Source organism: Mauremys mutica, chromosome 4 (genome assembly GCF_020497125.1).
Source record: "Mauremys mutica isolate MM-2020 ecotype Southern chromosome 4, ASM2049712v1, whole genome shotgun sequence".
Taxonomy (NCBI): domain Eukaryota; kingdom Metazoa; phylum Chordata; order Testudines; family Geoemydidae; genus Mauremys; species Mauremys mutica.
In genome coordinates this window covers 55,194,328-55,217,624 of record NC_059075.1, presented here as the reverse complement: position 1 = coordinate 55,217,624, position 23,297 = coordinate 55,194,328, and the positions used below count along the sequence as shown (strand labels likewise).

Below are 23,297 nucleotides of genomic sequence, written 5' to 3'. Positions count from 1 at the left end.
GTTTTTGGTGTAGTGAGTTTGTCAGGTCTGACCTGAGAGTTGTTTGCAAAGAACAGGGGGTCTTTTGCTAAGGAGCCTCTTTGTCAGAATAATGAGTTTCATAAAAAAGCTCATTAGGAAAATTTTGTATTCAGTGCAGGGTTTGGATGGTGTGCAGTAAATAATGTATGAGGTCACACTACGAATGATGAGAATAATAAAGAAATATTTAATGGTTACCCATATGATGGACATTGTCTGTCCTGTGCACTGAATGAGGCAGGTGTTCTGTGGGAAAAAAATAGCAATTAAGGACCATGTCAAAAATAAGGCTAAAGATTTTGTCATGGTTATTTTTAGTAAAAGTCACGGGCAATGAACAAAAATTCACAGAAGCTATGAATTTACTGCTGCGGCTGCATAGTTTCCCCTGCCACCGTGGTGGCTGGGAACTGCAAGATTCTCTGCCCCACATCCCCATGAGGCTGTCCAGTCACTGGAACCCTGAGGAGGACCCCCTGAGGAGGCTGTCGCCTGGCACTGGAAACCTGCAGGGAAACCCTGAGGAGGTTGTTGCCTGTTGCTGGAAACTGCAGGGGGACTTCAGGGGGCTGTCGCCTGTTGCTGGAACTCTGCCAGGGCCCCGCTGGCTGCCAGCTCCAGTTCTGTAGCCCCATGGACTGAAACAAAAAATGTCATGGAGGTCTCTGGAAATCACGGATTCCGTGACTTCCGTGACATCCACGACACAATCGTAGCCTTAATCATAATGCATACGTGTCACAGCGGTGAATCAGGGTTGTACAGTCAAAGTTAATACTGCCATCAAAGCCTAGGGTATGGCAAAAAGGGGCAACCGCCCCAGGCCCCGCGCTTTGGAGGGCCCCATGCTTACTGAGGATGCAAGGGGGGAAGGTGAGGTGGGAGTTGGTGGGCGGGCGGGGGGAGGCGAGGAGAAGCCCCCCTACCAACCTCCCCCTCCCCTCAACGCCTCCTGCCCACTGGCTACACTTTCAATTAAATAAACATATTACACCTTGTGAAGTATTTGCCTCATGATTTTTTATTTGTTTATTTTTTTCCTAATTAGCAAAATTCAGTAACTTCCAATGAGTTTTCTAGAGAGACAAGGTGGGTGAGGAAATATCTTCTATTGGACCAACTTCTGTTGCTGAGAGAGACAAGCTTTTGAAGCACACAGTGCTCTTCTTCAGATCTGGGAAAGTTTCTCTCAGAATCATAGTGTTACCCGAAGGGGAGTAAAGTAATGCTTCAGACAGAAAATACTAGAAAAATTGTAGGGGAAAAGATAGAAAAGGACAGCCCTTTTCTCAGAAGAGCAGACTTGGCTCCCTTCCGTGTCTGTCACCGGTGGATTTAGCTTACAATAAGGGTGTCCCTCCCTCCCTGTGTGATATAATAAAAATAAAGAGAGACAAGGTAATATGGTGCAAACAAAGGTAAGTATATTAAGGGCAAAGGTACAGAAAACTGGGAAAAATGGGGGTGAGGGGGACGAAACACAAACTTAACCATACAGTGATTCAGTGACTGGCTTTAGGAGCTTGAAGCTCAGACCCACAAAACCTCCCTTGGCATTTAGAAAAACAATAAAAGAAACCCCAATACAGAAACTTTTCCTATGATTTAGGTGCAGTGGACACAGCGTGCAGGTGCAAAGCCCAGGACCATCTACTCTCCGGCTGATTTAGAGCCTTCGAGGAGGACTACTGGAGAGGCCCGACAACTGTTGGACTTCGTCCCAGGCGGGGAGACCCTATGGGAAGATGGACACCAGGAAAGCAGGACCCTCCACAGGTAAAATGGATTCAGTTTGCTGTGACGGGGATAGTGATGACAGGCCTCTCCTTCCTCAACCTCGGTATGGGATAGATGGTACTCTTCTCTCTAGCTTTGGAGTGTTAGGAAGACCCGACCGTGCACGCACTGCCGCTGCAATGGACAGCTCCATGCAGGCACTGAGCAGCCTCTTATATAGCCTTTTTGGCAGGAAAAACTGATTCTGTCCGGTTTGAGCCAGAGGACTCCAGTGTCTAAGTTGTAAACAAGTTTGCTTACAAGGATGGAGTCCAAGGGTCATAGTTCATATACATATTAAAGCTAGTGATTCACTTAACATTACCTTAGAAATACATTATTAAAACAACTAATTGAACATATTAAACAACACCAACATTTTTTATTTCTTTATACCTAACAATAGCTAGTCAAAGCCTAAATGCAAAGTGGAACAGATTGCTTAGCATAAGTAGTTAGCACATATGGTAAGGGACCATTCAAGCTAGAGTGGCCCGTTAATATCTCTGCAGTCATAGGACAAAAAGAGGGGGTTAGTGGATTACAGATTGAAGTAATAAGCCATAAATCTAGTGTCTCTTTCTAATCATTACTGTGAATTAGCAAGGATCTACTGTATTGCCCAAATTGTTTTTCTTCATTTAGTGAAGACATTACATCTCAGGGTGGCTAAGTGGCCTCTGTTTCTATTTTCTGGTAACAACAATATTTTTTAAATGGAAATATAAATACTTTATAACCTTGTTTAAATTCAATATTTTCTGCTTTATTGCTTTTCAGCAAAATCACTGAAATGGGCACAAATAATAATGTGAAAACTTTTACGTTATAGATAGATTATAGTCCAGTTCTTCTCTAGTGATGCATTGACTTCAATCAATGTTCTTAACATCACATGAATAAACTTTTGGGTGTGCCCATTCGTTTTGGGTGCCTTGGTTCTTTAGCACCCAATAAAAACAACTAAGGCTTGATAGTTATATCTGTTGGTCACTGAATGTGTCATTTGACTTAACTAGGAGCTTCAGGTGATCAGCACATCTGAAAATTAAGCCGTTGTTGTCTCAGATTAGTTACCCCAAATTAATGGACTAATTTAAAAATGTAGGCAATAATTTCTCCAGGAGCATGGATACATATTTCCAGATTTTTCTCCTGTAGTCCCATGCAGTGGGTGAAATCCTGGCTTCAATGAAGTCAGTGGCAAAATTACGAATGATTTACATGAAGTTATGATTTCACCCAATACGATTTTTCATTGAATGATAAGGTTTCCTTTCAAAATGTATTAATGGATTGTGCATTTGCATAACAATTCCCCATCCGGTCATCACACACCCATTTTTTTCATTGCTGAAGAGTTGAATTCTTGAGTAAGATTGCTCAAAAATCATATTAACATGGATAGTTAAAGGCTGTTTGCTATGTTAGGTCAGAGGGGTGGCAGTATTAAGTGAAAGCATACTATGTATAGTATAATGTGGGGAGACATAACCAAATAACTAGAAAGTCACATTGAGAGAGATGGAGATTTGTCCTTTATTATTCAGAACATACATAGGTAAATGAAGAAATGAAATTAAATATTAACATATACGTAGTATGTGATGCAAAATCTTCTCGTTTTACATTTTTTGAGATTATATGAATAATAGTACAAACAGTTTCTTGTAGATCTTCGTTTTCTGTTCTTACCCACTCTTACAGTCTTTCTCAACACATATAAAGCATATTTGACATTTATAATAATGGAATGATTAGGCATGTTACTGACATCAGGGTTTAAGGGACTGGGTGACAAAAAGAATTTATGTTCCACTTTAATCCATTTGTCAACCTCCTCTGAGACCTGTTTTTATATCTAACTCAAGCCATACTGATTGAAAAAAAAATCAGCCTAATCCAACAGCCTGAAAAAAATACTAGATATTTTAATTCACTCTTTAAAGTCTACATTAAAAAGAAGAAAGAGAAACGTTGTTGTTTTTTATATTGATAGTCTCACCAGAATCATATGGCTAGTTATTCTGATCTACTTTCTTTTCAATCCAACAATCAAAATAAACCAAAATAGTACAGGTGGATTTTTGGAGGCACTAAATACATGAAGGTTTATAAAAGTATGCAATTCCCTAAGGTGCTAGCCATTAATGACTTATGTTCCACATCAAGTCAATTTTCATGTTAGTTATGTGGGAAAAAATCATCTTTGTGGACTGACAATGATTTTTCTCTTGTCAGCAAGGAAAGTTTGAGTGTTCCTTGCATCATTGTTCAAGCCTGTGTAATAGCAGCAGCATATAGAACATCAGAAGTGGCAGTGTAAGGTGCATCAGCATAAACAACTGTCCTGAAACAACTGTAAGAAATTGTAAGAAAACTAGTTTCTGTCCAATCTGTCTCATCAACTCCAAATGAGCTGCCACTGTGTTAGTAATAAGGTATATAGGGTTTTATTCTGCTCTTACTTATCCCATTATAAATCAGAAATAGTTCCATTAGAGTCATGTATGTGAGGTCTGAACCAAGCACCTAGTAAAACTTACATTGATGTATTGTGTACAATTCACATTGATTTTCTGTATTGTTACCTATATACTGAAATATATAGTCAAAAGAAGAATTATTACTAGGCTTGATATTTGACATCAGCATTCACGCACATATTTGGATAAATTGAACTCAAGTGTCAGTACATAGGTCTGTACATTTTACACGTTCATTTTGATATAATGTGCTGCCCACCACGGCACCAATCTTGGGGTTTAGATATGATAAAAATATGCTGATATTAATCAAATATTTATGAGTTGAACCCAGTACGTTTAAATCTCATTGACCTTTAGTACAGTTATGGCATATATATCATCACTTAGTTGTCCGTACCATTGATTTGGTCTGGAAAAAGTAAAACAAGAGGTTAAGTAGCCCCTAAGGGTAAGTGAAAAATGTAGGCTATTGCCATGTTATATTGCTTTAGTATACTTTTTACCTTTCACAGCCGGGCAAATAAGATTGCTCAAAGCAGTAAAATAACTTGATGTAATCCTGTATAAGTAAGTAATGTTAGTTTTAAAAGTACTGTACATTTATTGTGGCTGTATTATGCATCTTGATGTTCTAAACCAGCTATTCCCAAATTGTGGTACATGTACCACTGGCAGTACCTACGCTTTTTGGATGTGATACACCAAAATCTTTTATTAAAAAAAATAGTTTAAAAGAAACAGTGGTTGCATACCCTGCAGTGCACCAGTAAATGCCCAAGAAACAAAATGCAATCTGGCTGATTTCAGACATAATAGTGAATAAAACTTGCTAACTATGCCAGTATAGTAGTTTTATTTGTATACTGTGGCTGTGTAGATCGATGCTGTACTCTCATCTGTTGTTCTGGTGGCTGGCTTTCTGCTAGTCCTCGAGTTCAGCTTGTGCCAAGCCACATGGCTCCAGCTACTGAGGCAAACTTGCAAAGTTCCATATCACACTGGATATGCTGGAGCTCTTCTCTTCCAAAAAGACCCAGGCATATAGGGCCAGAGCAGAGTGGCTGTAAAACCTGCAGCTGCAGGGAACCCACAAGATCAAAGGTGTCTAAACTAGCTAACAAGCATGAGTGCCAACCTGAGGGCAGACTGTCAAGGAACAGGTCACTAATCCCTACCTGGTTGTATGATCTATAATTAGATTTCACCAGCTAAGTAACAAGTTTGAACTCCTAAAGTACGGTAACAGCTTTAACATGGAGTCACAGACTGTCCCCTTGGGCACTCTGGTCTACCTTGCCACCCAGGCAAGTCTGCTTTCGTGGTAGATGGTCCCTTACACCAAAAACCACAACAATATTCAGGTTTCTTCCAGTCCCAAAGGACCAGTCATTTACACCAGGTCAATTATACCTCAGATCAAACCAAAGACACTTGAAGCCAATTCTATAATACTAACTAAAGATTTATTAAATAAGAAAAAAGAAATGAGAGTTATTTACAAGGTTAAAGCAGGTAAAAACATACACACACAAATGAGATACAGTCTTAGGTTCCAAAAGGTAACAGTAGCTGCTATATATGCAAGTTCTATGTATCGTTTAGGGCTAACCCAACCCAAACACCTTGGGCATCCCTTACTTATGCTTAGAAATTTTGCTCTCTCCAAATTCCATGCAGTATAGTGATAACAGATTTTCTTGATGGAGATTTTTATCTCTTTCCCCCAAAGCTCAAGCTGATGGGACAAGGGTTTGTGCATGTCTTCACTTCCTGGATATCGGGGGAGCAATCAACAAGGTCTTTTGTCCACTGGTGTTCCACAATGGCTTTTCTGATGTCTAGGGCCTTCTTTTGTTGGGGAAGAGATTACACCTCATGTGGTAAACTAGTATTTCACACTTGGTAATGCTTCTTCCCTGATTCTGGGGTTTTACATTTTTAGCAAACATTTTTATGGTTACAGAGCAAACACTTAAATATTGCCTTGTAACATGGGATACAGATATTGTAAGTCTAAGTTAAAACATGCAACATCCTACACCAATGGTTCCCAAACTGATTCCGCCACTTGTGCAGGGAAAGCCCCTGGCGGGCCGGGCCGGTTTGTGTACCCGCTGTGTCCGCAGGTTCGGCTGATCGTGGCTCCCAGTGGCCACAGTTCGCTACTCCGGGCCAATGGGAGCAGTGGATTTCACTGACTGGCTGCATGCAAAGGTTGCTGATCCCTGATATAGGCTATGTCTACACTAGCACTTTTGTTGGTAAAACTTTTGTCAGTCTCGGGGGGGGGGGGGAAACACACCCCTGATGAACATAAGTTTCACCAATAAAAGTGCCAGTGTGGACAGCACTATGTCAGCAGGAGATGCTGTCCCGCTGGCATAGCTACTGCCACTCATTGGAGGTGGTTTAATGTCCCTGCACTTCCTCCCAGTATCCCTGCCACCCAGCCACCTCCCGCCCATGGCAGGTGGATGGATCCAGGCTCCTCACAGCTGCCAGCGTGGCTCTCCCTGATCTGGCTCCGGCTAGGCTGGGGGAGGAGGGGCGACTCAGAGCTGCAGACTGGCCATAGTAAGAACTGGGAGGGCAGCTGTGGGGAGCCACAGCAGACCCTCCACCTGCCCTGGGCGTGGGGCCAAGCAGCCTCCCGCCCAGTGTCCCTGCCCCCCAGGCTCCCTGCCCAGGGCAGGTGTAGGATCTGTGCCGCAATTCTTCACAGCTGCCCGCCCGGCTCTTACAGTCAGAGCCCTGCGTGGATACAAAATTTGTATCCGAATCCGCACTGCTTTCCGTAGAAATGGTCCACAGATATAAAGCGGATACCCACAGATTTGTAGGGCTCTTCTGAAATGGACTAGATTTGTAAACGGAACACATATCCACCTCTTTCCCCACCCCCCGCCCCAGTTCACTGTTTCTAGGCAGTTTGTTATACCATTGAGTAGTTACAGAGTGGTGTACTTCCAGGCATGGCAATGTAAGGTTATTATTTTTAAGAAACAGGAATTCCCTAGCAAAAATCTGTACCAAATAACTTTTAAGGCAGTTTTAATGTTTGCAGTTCTCAGTTGCCATTTTGAACTCCACATGGTGGGGTCTGGGGGAGCCAATTCCCCAGCATGCAATCTGCCATTAGCGAATGCAAGCTGATAGTCGCAGCTTCTAGTAAATTTTGCATTGGTTCATAGAGTGGCAATCCCTCCTATTCCTATATTAATAAACATGAAAATGGAGCCAGAAACTAATGGCTCTGGGTCAGCTTCATCCCTTCCACGTGTGCTGCAGGTTCTGTGGCGGGCTGTTCCTCAGGTGTCGGGGCTGGGGGCGGGGAGTGGCATTCAAAAGCTTTCCGAGTACGTGTGTTGCTGCTGCTCCTGCAGCAAAGCCTCCTGTGGGACTGGTTTCAGCAACAGAGTCATTTCATTGTCTTCACTTGGCTCCTTCTGCTGGCTCCCATCAGTCCCCATACTGGATTCTGGGGCCAGCAGGGTGCCATCCCAGCTCTCTAGGTCATTGTGCACCACGTTAGTTCCATGCACAGTGCCCAGAACCTGGTCAAAGTCCTCATAAAATAGGCAGGATGTTGGTGACTTGCCTGAGGTGCAATTCTGATCCCTGGTTTTCTGGTACTTGCTCTTGATCAGCTTAATTTGCTCCCTGCACTGGTCACCAGTCCAGTGAATTTGCAATGCTGGCAGCTTCTTTGCTGGTATGCATGGTCATTCCTGGTATTCTTACTGGCCTCACACCAGAGATTTACCAAAATCTGGCTATCCTCCTGTGTCTGCACAGCAGAGCACTTCACAAAAGCCTTTTTTCTGTTCAGCCTCCATTGTAAACACAGAATGCTCTCTGATGGTGTGTGCAGCTCAGTGTTCAGAAGACAATGGAATAGGGTGACCAGATGTCCCGATTTTATAGGAACAGTCCCGATTGTTGTGTCTTTTTCTTCTATAGGCTCCTATTACCCCCCCACTCCCAGTCCTGATTTTTTACACTTGCTGTCTGGTCACCCTACAATGAAACGATCAAATGCTGACTCACCAAGCTTCTGCACTACACCAGGGAGGATTGCTTCTGTTTTTCTGAAGTGCACTGGACATTTCTGGGTTAGAGAAGGCAAAGGAAGTTGGCCTATGAGATTGTGGGATACTTTTGGCAGACTTCCAGGACCTAAGTCAGGGGGCTGCATCTACCCTTAAAAGCAGTTAGGCTTGAATTCGGGGTTCTGGCTTGATGCAGGCTTGAACCCTCCACCCCCTCAGGGTCTTAGGATCTTAGATCTGAGCCCTAGGTATTGTCACCCTTACTTCTGTGTGTAGGTGGAAGATGGATTTGGACTCAAGCCTGAATTTGAGCCTGGGCTTACGTTGCCGTGTATACATTCCCATAGCTTTTTTGGGAAAAGAATAGTAAAAAGAGACACAAGGAAAAATGAATTGTGAACAGCTGAAAAAAAATCAGCTAGCTGAGGTATGCAAAGAAGTCAGCTCAAGGAGGAGCAGACAAGCGTGCAGCTGGTTGACTTGCTGCATTCTGACCACCAGAAGAGAAATGATCCAGGTTCACAGGGAACATCCAGCCCCCTGGCATAGGGTCAAACACGTGGGAAATACCTTGGACGCAATTCCCTGGAGAGAAGGTGAACATCCGTGCTCGGTACACATGAGATGCATCACTGCAACAGTGATCATGGACAGGTCCACAGGTGGACTAAGACAGCATATGGTTGGAGAGGGACTGACTGCACCTGGAAATCCTGCAACTTCAAGACCAGGAGCAACAGTGCCAGCACGAGGAACACGAGTACAGTACAAAAGAGAAGAGAAGGAGCACCTGTACAAGGAGTACCAGCATATCAGCTTGAAATGGAGAGACTGCACCAGCAAAATCCTAATCTAGTAGGTGAAGACGGACCCCGTGTACCTGTGCCAGTGGGTGGCATAGACACCAAATAATTTTCTCACTTTAGGGAGGAGTCTGACATGGATATTTTTTTAATGCATTTGAAGTGGGATGTAAATGGAACAAGGTGGGGGAGAAGGAAATGATACAGTATCTTGCTCCAGTACTCTGAGTGCCAAAGGCTTCAGATGTTTTCACCCTTAGGGTGAAAATCATAAAGATTATGATCAGTGTAAACAAGTATTGTTGCAAAAGTTTAAATGGATCCCTGAAGTGTATTGGAGACATTTTGGGAAGTTTAGAAAAAAGGGGACATGACTAGGGCCCTACCAAATTCACTGTCCATTGTGGTTAATTTCACGGTCATAGGAATTAAAAAATCATAAATGTCTTTATTTCAGCTATTTAAATCTGAAATTTCACAGTGTTGTAGTTGTAGGGGTCCTGGCCCAAAAAAAGGAGTTGTGGGGGGTTCGCAAGGTTATTGTAAGGGAGGTTGCGGTACTGCTACCCTTACTTGTGCACTGCTGCTGGCGGCAGCGCTGCCTTCAGAGCTGGGCAGCTGGAGAGCGACAGCTGTTGGCCGGAAACCCAGCTCTGAAGGCAGAGCCACCTCCAGCAGCAGCACAAAGGAAGGGGACAGCCTAGACATGACCTATGCTGAGGTTTCAGCTAAAATAGGGGTTATGAAAGAAAATGAGGAACTGGTTGGTGGGGGGGTTATCACGGTCAGTGAACCCTATGAATTAATGTGTTTAAAATAATTCTAAAAGCTCTACCACCATGACCTAACATAATTGTTAATAGACAAAAATCCTAGAGATGTAACTTTAGCTGGGAAATGGACAGACCATTATGTGGATATGATATGTGCCTCGGGGAGAGGGAAGCCCTGGGGTGGGTGTGGAAAAGCATTGTTCCATATGTGGCCAACTGGGTCACTTTGCCTGAATTGACCTCCTAGTGAGGCCCACTGCATTGCTGGACAGACCAGCTGCACCATGATTTCAGAGTTAACTGTTCAGACAGTCTGCCAATGGCATATAATGTTCGTGCTGAGCCATTCACACTCCAAGCCACTGCCCACATGTCATGCTATACCCTCCAGGGTGCAGATCCATCATCACCAGTGGGAGTGGAAGGTAGTAATTAATTGAGAGACATTAACTGAATGGAGAGAGAGTGGGACTGTTAACACTATAGTTAAGCCTCATGTTGTGAAGCCCCATCAAATGCTCTCAGGGTACGAAATCTCAGTTAAAGTGCCTGATGTAAAAGCCTTCACTCTGTCTACAGCACAGATTTCTATACAGACCAAGGAAGGGTCAGGGTCACAGTTTGTAGGTATATTGTCAGATATTATATATTCTTTACTTTTGGGGAATGATATTAAGGCTTTAAAAGCAGAAGGGGTAAATCAGACCCCCTCGGTTAGCTCCAGACCTTCAGGGGACTGTGTTAGCCAAAGTGCAAATATAGTAGCTGACAGGGAGGGAAAGGGGTCTACATCAGCGGTATCCAAAAGGAAGCAAGTTACCTTCCCAGTATACACAGACACTTACCTGAGGAAGTCTCCTGTTCTAGGGAAGTGAGCAGACCTACTGACTTGAAGGAAAATTCTCTGAGTCCTGCAGCCAAGGCCAGGGAAATAAGCTCTCTGCCCCCCTTACCAGAGAACCAGAGGCAATACAGAGTTTAGTAATGGCAGTGTCTCTGGCCAAAAATAGGGACAGACTGAGGCAGCTGCAGTGCATTGCCAAGGATGGGAAATATGCAAATAAAGTTTATGACAGCTGATTGGGAGATGGCAAAAGTAACTACAGCTAGGAAGCAGGGGGAATGTCTTCTCACAGTCTGTCTGTATGATGCTCCGTAGAATGTAAAGGACCCTGAGATGGATGTGAGAGGAAATTCTACTCACCTTTACTAAGTGTGTAGGGAACAAAAGGCCACCCCAATAGTATTCTTCCCTCTCTCCCCCACCCCCAAGTAACTGAGGTTAGGCCTCTGGGGCCACTCTGAGGAGTTGGGTCAGAGAAAGGAATTTGGCTGTGGGGGAGGTCTGAAGAATCTCCCTTGCCCAACCCCTCTGCTGTTAAAAGCAGTGCATTGTTGAGTCCTGCTTCACAAGGAGGCAGCCCTCCCTAGACAACAGTTGGAAGCTGGGAGTGAGAGGACACTCAAAAGTTTTGGGATAACCAGGATATGAAGGAGCATATGAGAGCTCCACCCCATAGGTTCTAAAGAAAGAAATTATCTGGTATGGCTGGCAAATGACTCTGTATGCATTTTTGAAAGATGTATGCTGGCTTGCTAACATAATGTTTATCTGAATAGCTGAAATGATGAAAGGTAATAGCAAAAACACCATCCAGGGAATAAACCTGTTCAGGAAATGCATCAATAGATTCCCCTTGCATGCCAGTTAAGCACCCCAGTTAAACCCACTTTTTTAGTGGGGGAGATGTGACAGATAATGCAATTTCCTGCAGTATTCTTGAAAAATCATATTAAATTAAGTATCTTCGGAGTCTATGGTATTAAATGCCTGTAGGCCTGGCTTGACATGAGTAATTGGACATGGGTGAGTCCTCATTCCTTGGGAGACAGGATTAGGGAGGTAAGTGGATTAGTAGGTTGGAAACAATGTCTGTACTAAAATAAGGGGGAACACAGAGGGAACCATTTATAACAATATAACAATGAATAAGATCAGCCTGGAATATAAAATGAGGTAAAGAGTAAGTTGTGTATGGACAGTGGATGTTGTACAGGGATTGGTTCCTACAAAGTGTCCAAGCCATCCAGTATTTATAGGTCACTTTTAAATAAGTGGTACGAGAAAATCAGCAAGCGGCTTTTCCCTACCTGGTAGGGTATGTCTACACTGCACACTTATTATGGTGGCACTGGTGGGTAGAGTACATACACCACATACACACCCTAGCTTGGATGTAAATAGTTGCATAGATGATAAGGCACTGCTTAGGCAAGTAAAGGCATGCCTGAACCCTGTACGTTATACCCTACACAGCTCTCTATATAGCTAAGTAGTAGTGCCTTTCCCATCTACATTGCTAGTTTTAGCAGTATAGCATCCTGCTGCCTCAGCTTTTCTTCGCCACAGGGAAATGCCCCGGCAGTGGGGAAAGGCTCCAGAAGAGAGGAGGCAGTGCCTGAGCCTTTCCCCACCACCTCCTCTCTGCCAGAGGTTTTCACTGACATGTCCAGCTACACAGCGCAGTGTGGATGCAGCCTGATTTTCACTGCTACGTGTATCTACACATATCCTACACACCTCCAGCAGTAATATGCAGTGTAGATGTAGCCCTAATCTTTCTGTACTTCCTCTAATAAGTGGAAAGCTATGTGCACCGTCAAAGGATAGGAAATTTTCTTTGTTTGCTATGTATTTCATGCTGCCTATATATGAGAGTTGAGGTTTCTTAAGAAAACAATGCAGAAAAATTATAAGCATTACATGCAATATTTATTGTCATTTTATTCTTTCCATTGACTTCCTAAAACACACAACAAATGGCCCCTGTGCAAGCTTGAAGAGAAAGTGGTATTCCCGCTACTTTTTAGAATGATTATTTGAGCAATGAAAAGCTGCTGATCACTTTGGGCTGAATCTTTGGGCTGTAGGTCTTATTTACTCTTTTTCACGTAAAATATCCATTGAATTTAGTGGAAGTCTGCAAGATCTAGCCATTTAAATGATGCTGGTGTAAGTTTTGGAAGGGCGGGTGTGACACAGACATGCCCAGGCAAGTATTTAATTCTTGTGTCCTACCAGCTTCTCAGTATTTCACCCAAAGGGGTCATGTGTGGTCTCTGCTGAAAGCTAGGAACTAGATGATTCTCATGGTTATTGTTAGATGTTTATATGAGAAATGGTTTAAGAAATATATAAAATGTAGAATATTGGGTTTCAAAATTGTTGAAGTGAGATTTATTACCTGAGGCAAGGCAGGGTATCAGGGCAATCTCACTCAACACTGAGAACAGGGACATATGTGGAGACGATCGATGCTTACTGACTTGACTAGATGCAGGCTTGAGGATTTACCAAAACAAAAGAACCCCAAGAAAAGTTGCCAACTAGGTGACCCCCTATGATAAGAGACAGTAGTCTGCAACTGTATAAGACAAGGAAAGGGCACAAGATTTTATCTATTACAGAGAAGAAACTCTGCCAGCAGGGCTGTCTCATGAAAGGTGGATCCCAGCTTTTTGTACTGGACAAGCACTGTAAGAATTGATCATTTTGTGAGAAATACCTTATTAGACGGGAAAGTAACTTGTTAATAGGTATAGCTTATGTATAGCATTTTATATTTTTCTCATACCTGTGACCTTACATTTCCAAATCCTTTTACTTGCATTTATTTGACTCTCTAGCTCAGTGGTCGGCAACCGGTGGCTCCCGGCTCGCCAGGGTAAGCACCCTGGCGGGCTGGCCCGGTTTGTTTATCTGCCGCGTCGGCAAGTTCGGCCGATCGCAGCTCCCACTGGCCGCGGTTCGCGGTCCCAGGCCAATGCGGGAGGCAGGAAGTGGCGCGAGCCGAGGGATGTTCTGGCCGCAGCTTCCTGCCTCCCGCATTGGCCTGGGACCGCGAACCGCGGCCAGTGGGAGCCGTGATTGGCCGAACTTGCCGACGCGGCAGATAAACAAACCGGGCCGGCCCGCCAGGGTGCTTACCCTGGTGAGCCGGGAGCCACCGGTTGCCGACCCCTGCTCTAGCTCAAACTCTGATAAATAAACTTCAGTTTGGTTTTTCTGTAGTCATGTCTAAGTGCATTGTACTAAGGCATGGTCTACACTAGAAAATGAGATTGGTTTAACAACATTGGTCAGGGATGTGAAAAATCCACACTTCTGAGTAGCATTGTTAAGCCAATTTAAGTCCTCTTGTAGACAGCGAAGGTCAACAGAAGAATTCATCTGGCGACCTAGCTACCACCTTTCAGGGAGGCGGATTATCTAATCTGTGTCAATAGTGTCTACAGTGAAATGCTACAGTGGTACAGCTATGCAAGTGTAGCATTTAAAATGTAGACTACCATAAGGAGATTGTTGAACTGAGATGAACCTACGGGAGAGGAGTGCACTACTTCCATGGAGTCAGCAGATCGGTGTACATTGCAAGTGTCCAGAAGATAAGGGACTGGGCACTTGAATGTAACAAACAAAGTGTGTAAAATGCTAGCCTGCATAGGGAAAGTGTGCAGCTCACAGAGCCCGGAGAGGAATACCCGTGTTGCCAGTAGCTGGTGGCTGGGAAGAGTTTCTCCTGGGGGAATAGACAGGGCTCCCTCCCTCTGTAAGTAGAAGGTAGCTATTCACCCCGGACACCTTAGGGACCTCCTAAGTGTAGGGCGAAGATATTTCGTAGTCTGTAGCAGACCCTGGCTCTGTGAAGCAAGATGTCACTCCTCAGATTAGTTTTACGTTTTTACTTATATCCGTAGCTGTTATGGATTTCTGATGATTTTGTGCCACTGCACTCATGCTGACCACATCTTCTACTGCTTTTAGTCTAATCTCTTCATATTCCACCAACACACTCTTCAAAGCATAGAGTTACTATTTGTCGCAATCCGATTCATAGTTATGGCTATGTATGGCCACTTGTCGGTCCATGGCCATCTTGTCCTGTTAAAAGGACAAGGCAGCCTCCATTTTGGACCAGGTTCCTGTTGTATAAGAGAGGGCAGAGACTCAATCCTGCCCAGCAACACTAGCTGTGTATGCTCTCCTGTGTTTTTGTTTTTTTTCTCTCCTGCTGGGCCATCTAAAGGTCAGGCTAGTTCTGTGTGTGGAGGCCTGATTCTGCCCAGCAACCTGTTTTTTTTTGGGTCGGTCGTCTGGAGGTCAGGTTAATTCTGCCCAGAGACTCATTTTCCTCTTCTTTTTGGACCCAGTCATCTAAGGGTCAGGTTTGTTTTACTCGTCAACTCCAGTGTGCCGTGTGCAAAGCCTTCCGACGTGGGGTGGCAACAGCTCGAAACCTGAAGGGAGGAGGGACCAGGAGCCAATCAGATGCTGACACGAGGGAGTGAGACCCTTCTATAAAACTAGGTTTCCCCCCAAAATTTGTGTGGAGCATCCGCGTGTTAGCTGAAGGACCTGATCACTCGTTCGGCAGGGTCTCCTCCCGGTAAAGTGCACTCGTGTCGTATCGTTTGGATTCGTTGTCGTTTGGACCCGATCCCTGTCTGCTCGTCATGCTTCTGGTGTCTGTTCTGCTGGTCAGAGCTGCGCCTGGAGTGCGGTATTTGCTTTTTGATATCTGACAGTTAGCTTATCTAAGCCTTTTATTTGTTCCCCTCCCTAACTTGGTACCAAATATCTACTCAGGATATCAGGATTGTATTAGTGAGCTCAGAATTGCACAATTGCTTAGCTAGCTTGTATAATAGTTCTAGCAGTTATTAAATTGTTAATTGCCAACTGCTTTATGTGTTTGAATCACTGCTCTGTCTGTGTCCAGTGTGTGTGTGTGTTTAACTTGGGAGCTGCCTCTACTTAGAGGGTAGCTGACCAAGGGGGTCCAGTCCCCGCGGTCTGAGTGAGTGGAATCTGCCCAGACTGCAGCACGCACCACACTCTGGGTTTACCCTCTGTGTGAAAGCAAGGGTGGCCGAGGCAGTGGCCCGTGGGTCTCTCTTTTCTGTGTTTGCACCGGGCATCGCCCTGACGAACCCGATTCTTATCTGTGTGATTGGTGTGTCCTGCCTATTTGGTGTGGTGTGTGGTGAGCAGTATAAAGTGTATTATTACTGTGTTTTTGGGGTGTGTTTGTACTTTTGATACCATCCCAGCCAAAGTTGCCTACTCCCCCAGCCCAAGTTGTAATTATCCCCTAAATAAACGCAGCCACTTGGCTTTTTAAGTGTTACCCTGGTCCTGCCTGTCTTTTCCTCACTCAATACCAAGCTTGACGAACCCCCAGCTAATTCAGGACATGGCGTCACGAACAGGATTGAGTGAGGAAAAATCCTTCCCGGTTGTCTGTACAGTTTGCTTGTCCGTGGCGAACACCAGGGTCATCCGACAAAACCCCAGAGGACGAACTTAATCATTTTCCAACACCATGTTTTACTTGATCGGGGGAGGCAGAGGCCATTGGCTGGAATTGGAATTGTATTATTGGGAGGGCCACCTGAGCCGAACCTATGCTGCTGTCTTGACTGTTGGTGCTGCAGGCTGTCTCCTGACATGCCACAATGGGTCTGCGGTTAACCCCCACGAGGCCAGTGACCGCCAACGTGCATTAAGGCAGGGGAAGCCGGCGCTGGGGCTGATCCAGTCCAGCTGTGGAAAAGGTGCCCGAAGAGGATTTTAAAAAGCAGCCGGGGGCACTTGTCCATCAACTGTTTACTCCCCGAGACTCCCAAGTGGGGGGCCCTGCACATGAATTGGTAGTCCAGCTAGTGCAGGAGTTAGAGGAAGGGAAAAAGTCCAGAAAGCTCCTCCCTGACCAGTACAAATCTAAGATCGTTGCCAGTACCTATCACAAGATTTTAGGTCTGGCTCTGGACAAATTGACCGTTGTTATGGGGGCTCTGGCGTCCACTGCTCGGGAGATGGCTGATACCCCTGAGGATCCCGGTACAAACCCAATCCCTACCTGCAACCCCATCTCCTCCCTCTCTGCTGCCAACTCCTAAAAACCCCGAACCCTTCCCTCCACCATATCCAAACAGCGCCTAGTTTGTACCCGACCCTGCCATCATTGACCCCCCGAAAAGGTAGCTCTTAATCCTGCCGAAGCTATGCCATACAAATCACTCGGACTAATGTGGACCCCCACAGGGGCACAGAATGTCGTTTTTGAGTGGCGTTACACGCAGCAAGGCTGAGATGAAGGAGTTTATCAAGGACACAGGGCGGGGACCAAACGAACCTGTATCATTCACCTGGTTAGGACGGCTTATTTTAGAATATAGTCAGGAACTTATTGATCAGGAGGAGGCAACCCTTATTTCCCGGAGTGCTGCCTGGTCAAGGGAACGGGGCCGAGGGGTACTGTTAGCTGCTCCTGTCTGGCCAATCTCCGTGCCAGCAGCTGCTTTCCTTCAGATTCAAAATAGTGCTGTAGCTTTTCAGCTACCTCCCAGCGGGATCACTACCCCACGCGATCTCATTTTTTACCATCGCAGGGGCATCTCTTATTTTGGTGGGAGCCTGCACAAAAACCCCCTAGGCTTAACACTGGCACAGCAACAGCTTCGGTTCATTTGAAGCTTATTGCTATGTTACTGATCCAGCTGCTATTCCCATCCAAGAGCAGGGGATAGACGTGGCCCTTGATAGCAGCCCTCTGGGGGACACTAGCACGCTGCTGTGGATGCGGGGGGTTCCAGGGGCGGCCCGGTAACCGCGTTGTTTTCAGGCTATGGATCGCCTGATGTGGCCTGGGCCCCAACCGCCTGCGGCTGGCTGCGGGCACTGCACCCCCACGGGGGCAAGCCCCGGGCCTCCTAAGACCAATAGCGGGGAGCCTAGCAAAAAACACTTGTTTGCAGGGTAAGCTCTATATCGCAAAAAGCTTCTGGCTGTAGCGTTGGGGTGGCATAAATATATTGCTCCAGAGCCGCCTCCACTTTGAGAGCCAGTTGTTTCTTTTTCCCCCTTTTGTTTTTCCAGGATTGCGGGTATGGGTATCTGCCCTAATAACATCTAGGCCAGGCGACCCTCTTGCGTCCCAACCCCTTGTATGCCACGAAGCCCCACGACCCTGACTCTGACTGGGCATCGCTGGCCAGTCAGAAAGTCGGCCGGCCCACATCATAACAGGACCTGCCCTAGGGCTTGTCCTAATCTCCCCCTTTTTTCATTCCAGGTTTTTGTTCACAGCGCGCCATCCCCATCCAAACCCTCTACTTAACCAAACAAAAACTGTGGCTTACGCTCATCAGACACACTTTTGGCCACCAAGTCAAGTGATGTACCCTCCATGTCTCCAGACCGTCCTGGCTGGAACAATGTCTCTGCCATTACCCAGCAGCTGTCGTCCCTGGCGGTCCGCATCCGTGAGGAGCGTCAATCCTGGGACTGGTGGCAAACAACCTTGTCAGGCTGGGACTTGGACAATGGGCACAATCCTTAAAATATTGGTTAATTGCAGCAGCAGTAAATTATTGTTATTTTCTGCTTAAGCCTTGCATGTACCAAAGCTCTAATTAACAGGGCTGTGTCAGCACTTCCTATCCAGACTGTGCACTACACTGCCTTCACGTCAGCTGACGACCAGTCAGGCTCTGAGCTTTTCCGCTTGAATTCGGTTTTCCCTTATGTTCCCTAGGTTCGTTCCCTCCTAGTGGTGGTAAGCTGACCCTCCCGTGATGGACCGCCAATCTGCCACGGGGCATGTCGCAATCCGATTCATAGTTAATGGCTATGTATGGCCACTTGTCGGTCCATGGCCATCTTAGTCCTGTTAAAAAGGACAAGTGCAGGCCTCCATTTTGGACCAGGTTCCTGTTGTATAAGAGAGGGCAGAGACTCAATCCTGCCCAGCAACACTAGCTGTGTATGCTCTCCCTGTGTTTTTGTTTTTTTTCTCTCCTGCTGGGCCATCTAAAGGTCAGGCTAGTTCTGTGTGTGGAGGCCTGATTCTGCCCAGCAACCTGTTTTTTTTGGGTCGGTCGTCTGGAGGTCAGGATAATTCTGCCCCAAGACTCATAATTTCCTGCTCTTTTTTGGACCCCAGTCATCTAAGGGTCAGGTTGTTTACTCGTCAACTCCAGTGTGCCGTGTGCAAAGCCTTCCGACGTGGGGTGGCAACAGCTCGAAACCTGAAGGGATGAGGGACCAGGGAGCCAATCAGATGCTGACGACGAGGGAGTGAGACCCTTCTATAAAACTAGGTTTCCCCCCAAAATTTGTGTGGAGCATCCGCGTGTTAGTCTGAAGGACCTGATCACTCGTTTCGGACCAGGGTCTCTCCTCCCGGTAAAGTGCACTCGTGTCGTATCGTTTGGATTCGTTGTCGTTTGGACCGATCCCTGTCTGCTCGACATGCTTCTGGGGTCTGTTCTGCTGGTCAGCTGCGCCTGGAGTGCGGTATTTGCTTTTTGATATCTGACCGTTAGCTTATCTAGCCTTTTATTTGTTCCCCTCCCTAACTTGGTACCAAATATCTACTCAGGATATCAGGATTGTATTAGTGAGCTCAGAATTGCACAATTGCTTAGCTAGCTTGTATAATAGTTCTATCTGTTATTAAATTGTTAATTGCAAACTGCTTTATTTGTTTTTGAATCACTGCTCTGTCTGTGTTCCCATGTGTGTGTGTGTTTAACTTGGAGCTGCCTCTACTTAGTGGGTACTGACCAAGGGGGTCCAGTCCCCGCGGTCTGAGTGAGTGGAATCTGCCCAGCTGCAGCCGCACCACACTCTGGGTTTACCCTCTGTGTGAAAGCAAGGGTGGCCGAGGCAGTGGCCCGTGGGTCTCTTTTCTGTGTTTGCACCGGGCATCGCCCTGACGAACCCGATTCCTATCTGTGTGATTGGTGTGTCTGCCTATTTGGTGTGGTGTGGTGAGCAGTATAAAGTGTATTATTACTGTGTTTTGGGGTGTGTTTGTACTTTTGATACCATCCCAGCCAAAGTTGCCTACTCCCCCAGCCCAAGTTGTAATTATCCCCTAAATAAACGCAGCCACTTGGCTTTTTAGTGTTACCCTGGTCCTGCCTGTCTTTTCCTCACTCAATACCAAGCTTGACGAACCCCCAGCTAATTCAGACACTATTTAGTGATTCAAAAGTGGTAGCGTCACAGTTTTGACCCCCTCTATGGTCTGCTTAAGGAATGTCCTCTAAGGTCTCAAGAGCAGAGACCGCTTTATAGGCAGAGACCAGCATCACTCTCCCTACTACCGATGGGCTTTAGCTTGCAACTCCATGCAGTATACTGTGTTTATCTCAGCAGGGCTGATTAAGAGTCCGGCCCAATTGCTTTGATTTCTCTCAAAGGGCTGTGAACAGCAGTTACAAGTAACCTAACAGCTCTTTTAAAGCAGATTACATTTATTTAAGGACAAAAGCATACAGAGAAAACAACAATAAAAAGGTGTAAACACATACCAAACATACCAGAAGTTGCCCATCTTCTGGGTAGGGGAATCTGGCCATTCAAAGTCCTTCTAACCTGTTAGTAGGGATTTCCCTCTCCCCTCACCCATCCTTTGGTTAAAGGAACAAGTTTGTTCATTGGATCAAAATAAAGGATCCTCAGTCAGGTTAAACACAGCCTTTTGTACCAAAAGCCCTTTCTTTATCTCCTTGAATCTGGTCTGAACTGGCATATGCAAACCACCCCAAGGAGTGACATTTCTCTGAAGCTGTTTACATCCCAGGGATGCAATAATTCTCCTCCTTTGGGGAGCAAAGTGGAAGAGCACCACGGCGAGAAAGGAGCTCATGCAGGAAGGAACTTAGTAACCCTCCCCAACCAACTAGCATACAATCCTTGACCCACAGAGATATAGATAACATGTACTAATAGTATTCATAAAGCTATACAAAGGTCCTCAATGATACTGCATGTGGTTGTAATATTTGTCACAGGTAGGACAAGAGGTGATGCTCTCACAGAATAATATGGGTACATAGAAAGTGAACAAGATGCATATACAGTTTCTGCCTGTTTCTCTTTTGCTTTTATAGAGGAAAAGTCCTCTCACCTCTGCATCCTGTAAGTAAATGCAATCCATGATACTATATAGATATAGATAGATATACAGAGCTCAAGCCCAAAGAGAAGGCAGTGTCGGAGAACCAGGGCACGATTCAGACCATTTGAAGTGATCACGTTGAAGGTGAGCAGTGGTTTCTGTCATCCATATAGTACAGACCTGCTCCCCTTTTGTCTTAGCTGCAGATCATAGTGCTCCTGGACAACCCCATGTATTCATAATTTCTTGGTGGAGCCTGGATGGGGCTGCAACTGACATCTGCTCCTTACAGTTCAGCTCATAGATGTGGTACTCCACGAAGTACATTTGGCTACCTCACTCACTCCCATGGTGCTTAGCCAGTAGGGAGTGATTTTGGTGTCCTTCCTCTCTGTCTGCAAAATGATGAGGGCATTCACCATGCTCTGCAAGTCCAATACAGTGACCATACCTAATGGAAGTTGAATGCCAGAGGGATGATGCCATGAGGCAGATCTGTCCTAGTATCCTCCATCCTGGGAGATTGGGGTACATTTTATTTTCCCTTGACTGTCTCATCCTTTTATTCTCCTAATTTTTTTCTTTTCCTGTTTTGTACATTTTTTCCTCCTAGTGGAACCATAGTGCTATAATATTTTAAAAAGCAAGAATAGCTGATTTTTACTATTTTCTAGCAATTTTTGTTTAAGTGTTTGTTTTAGTTTGCCTTTCTCTGAGATAGCAACAAGGCTATGATACATCTTATCCTTGCTAATGTGTTTGTTGTTTTAGGGTTTTTTTTTTAATGTTGAGCTTTGGTGACCACATAGAGAACACTAAAGCATATGGCTAAAATTTTCAGAAGAGTTCGCTAATATTGAGCTTATGGATTGTGCATGCCCAACTTGAGAGCCATAGGGCTTCATTTTCAGATTTGCTGACCTGCAATTTGCTTTGACTTCAGTGGGAGCTACAGGTCCCTATGAAAATCAGACCTAAAATGTCCTGAGTAAGTCACTCAGATTTAAAGGACCTCCGTGTAAATTGTGGCCTGAGTGTCCAGAGTTTTAATTTTCATTTCTCTTTGGATGCATATACTATCGTTCAGAGACGTGATAGAACAACCAAACAAATATAACCAGACCTCACCCTTTTTCAATTATTTTAAAATCTCGTTAATTATGCAGAAATTGCTGATACTTCAGTGAAAATACAAAATTACTGGACTGGATTCAATTTCACCAAGAGGCATTTGAAATTTAAACAGATTGAGTTTAATCATACAGTCCTTACAAAAGCAAAAGTACCATTGATTCCAGGTGTGACTGTAGAAGAATTGGGTTCATAAGGTAGGAATCCTGCATATTTGCTATTAATTGTCAAGTGTTTTTACTTTTAAAAGCCCTCCAAATAAAAAGACAACTACAGAATTTTGATTTTCTGTTTATATTTTTCTTCATGCAAGTATTTTTAGTAAATATAGACCTTGCAAATGTATGAAGGGAAAAGCTGGAATCATTACTTGTACAACTGCATGATATATTTTTTTCACTGAATCATCTAGGGAAATTCAAAAAAATAGAATGTCAGTGTTCATTATGATTACTAAAATCACCTAGTTTGAAAATTTCTCTACAAGCCTGAAGATCAGCTTGGGTTGTTAAAGCATTCATGAATCTTTGGAGTGACCCTGGGCCAATTTATGGTTTTATGATAAAATTGTGCAAAATTTGTGGTTTTGTATAATTGTAGTGTGAAATCAGGGAAAACTCTGTTTTTTCTAGAGTTTTGGTTTTAATATTTGGTTTGTGTGACCTCAAAGTGAAACTTAGGGGGTATGAATCCACAGAAATTGAAAGCAAAGGAAAGATTCACAAACCACAATTTTGCATAGTTGTATTTGGTTGTTTCATCTAGCCCAATTATTATTCTAGACAATGAATCTGACACTGGAAAAACTTGGATCAAGGAAGTTTCAGGCAATGACTATAAGTTTCCTTCTGTTTGAAGAGGAGGGAGGGAGGACAAGACAGTGAAAAACAAAATGGTTCAACTCATTTCCCACAAGTTTAAACTAATTCTTGTTTCAGTGATCAAAGCATGATTATACAAACCTTGAGAGAATATAAAGTTGTGACCTTTGTACATTTCTTTTCAAATATAACCTAAAAAAAATATTACAGGCTGAAAAAGTAAAAGAGAATCTAGATCTTATAAATCAGGATTAAGTTGTGTTAGTTGATGAGTTTGGAAAACCAATATTATACTTGGCTTCTAGATAAATAATGTAGAGGCCTCTTGGAAATCCTCTAGTAATTTTTTGTAATTCTTCACAAGTAGTATAATCATTGCTGAAAGGCAGACAGAAAAAGAATCTACCAAATAAGGTATTTGTTATTGTTATATTGGTGATGATATATAACCAGCTCTGAAGTAA

At 44.5% G+C, this 23,297-nt stretch overlaps 1 long non-coding RNA gene across 4 annotated transcripts in view; it reads left to right on the top strand.

Moving 5' to 3' along the window:
• The window catches only part of LOC123369820, a 134,849-nt gene that overhangs the window by 13,739 nt on the left and 97,813 nt on the right, over positions 1-23,297 (top strand). For 3 of the 4 annotated variants that reach the window (XR_006579144.1, XR_006579143.1, XR_006579147.1), the window contains exon 3: positions 1,631-1,797. This is a non-coding gene — a long non-coding RNA (uncharacterized LOC123369820). Of the gene's footprint in view, positions 1-1,630; positions 1,798-20,873; positions 21,495-23,297 lie in introns of those variants that run through there. The other variant, XR_006579146.1, reaches the window with a different exon arrangement.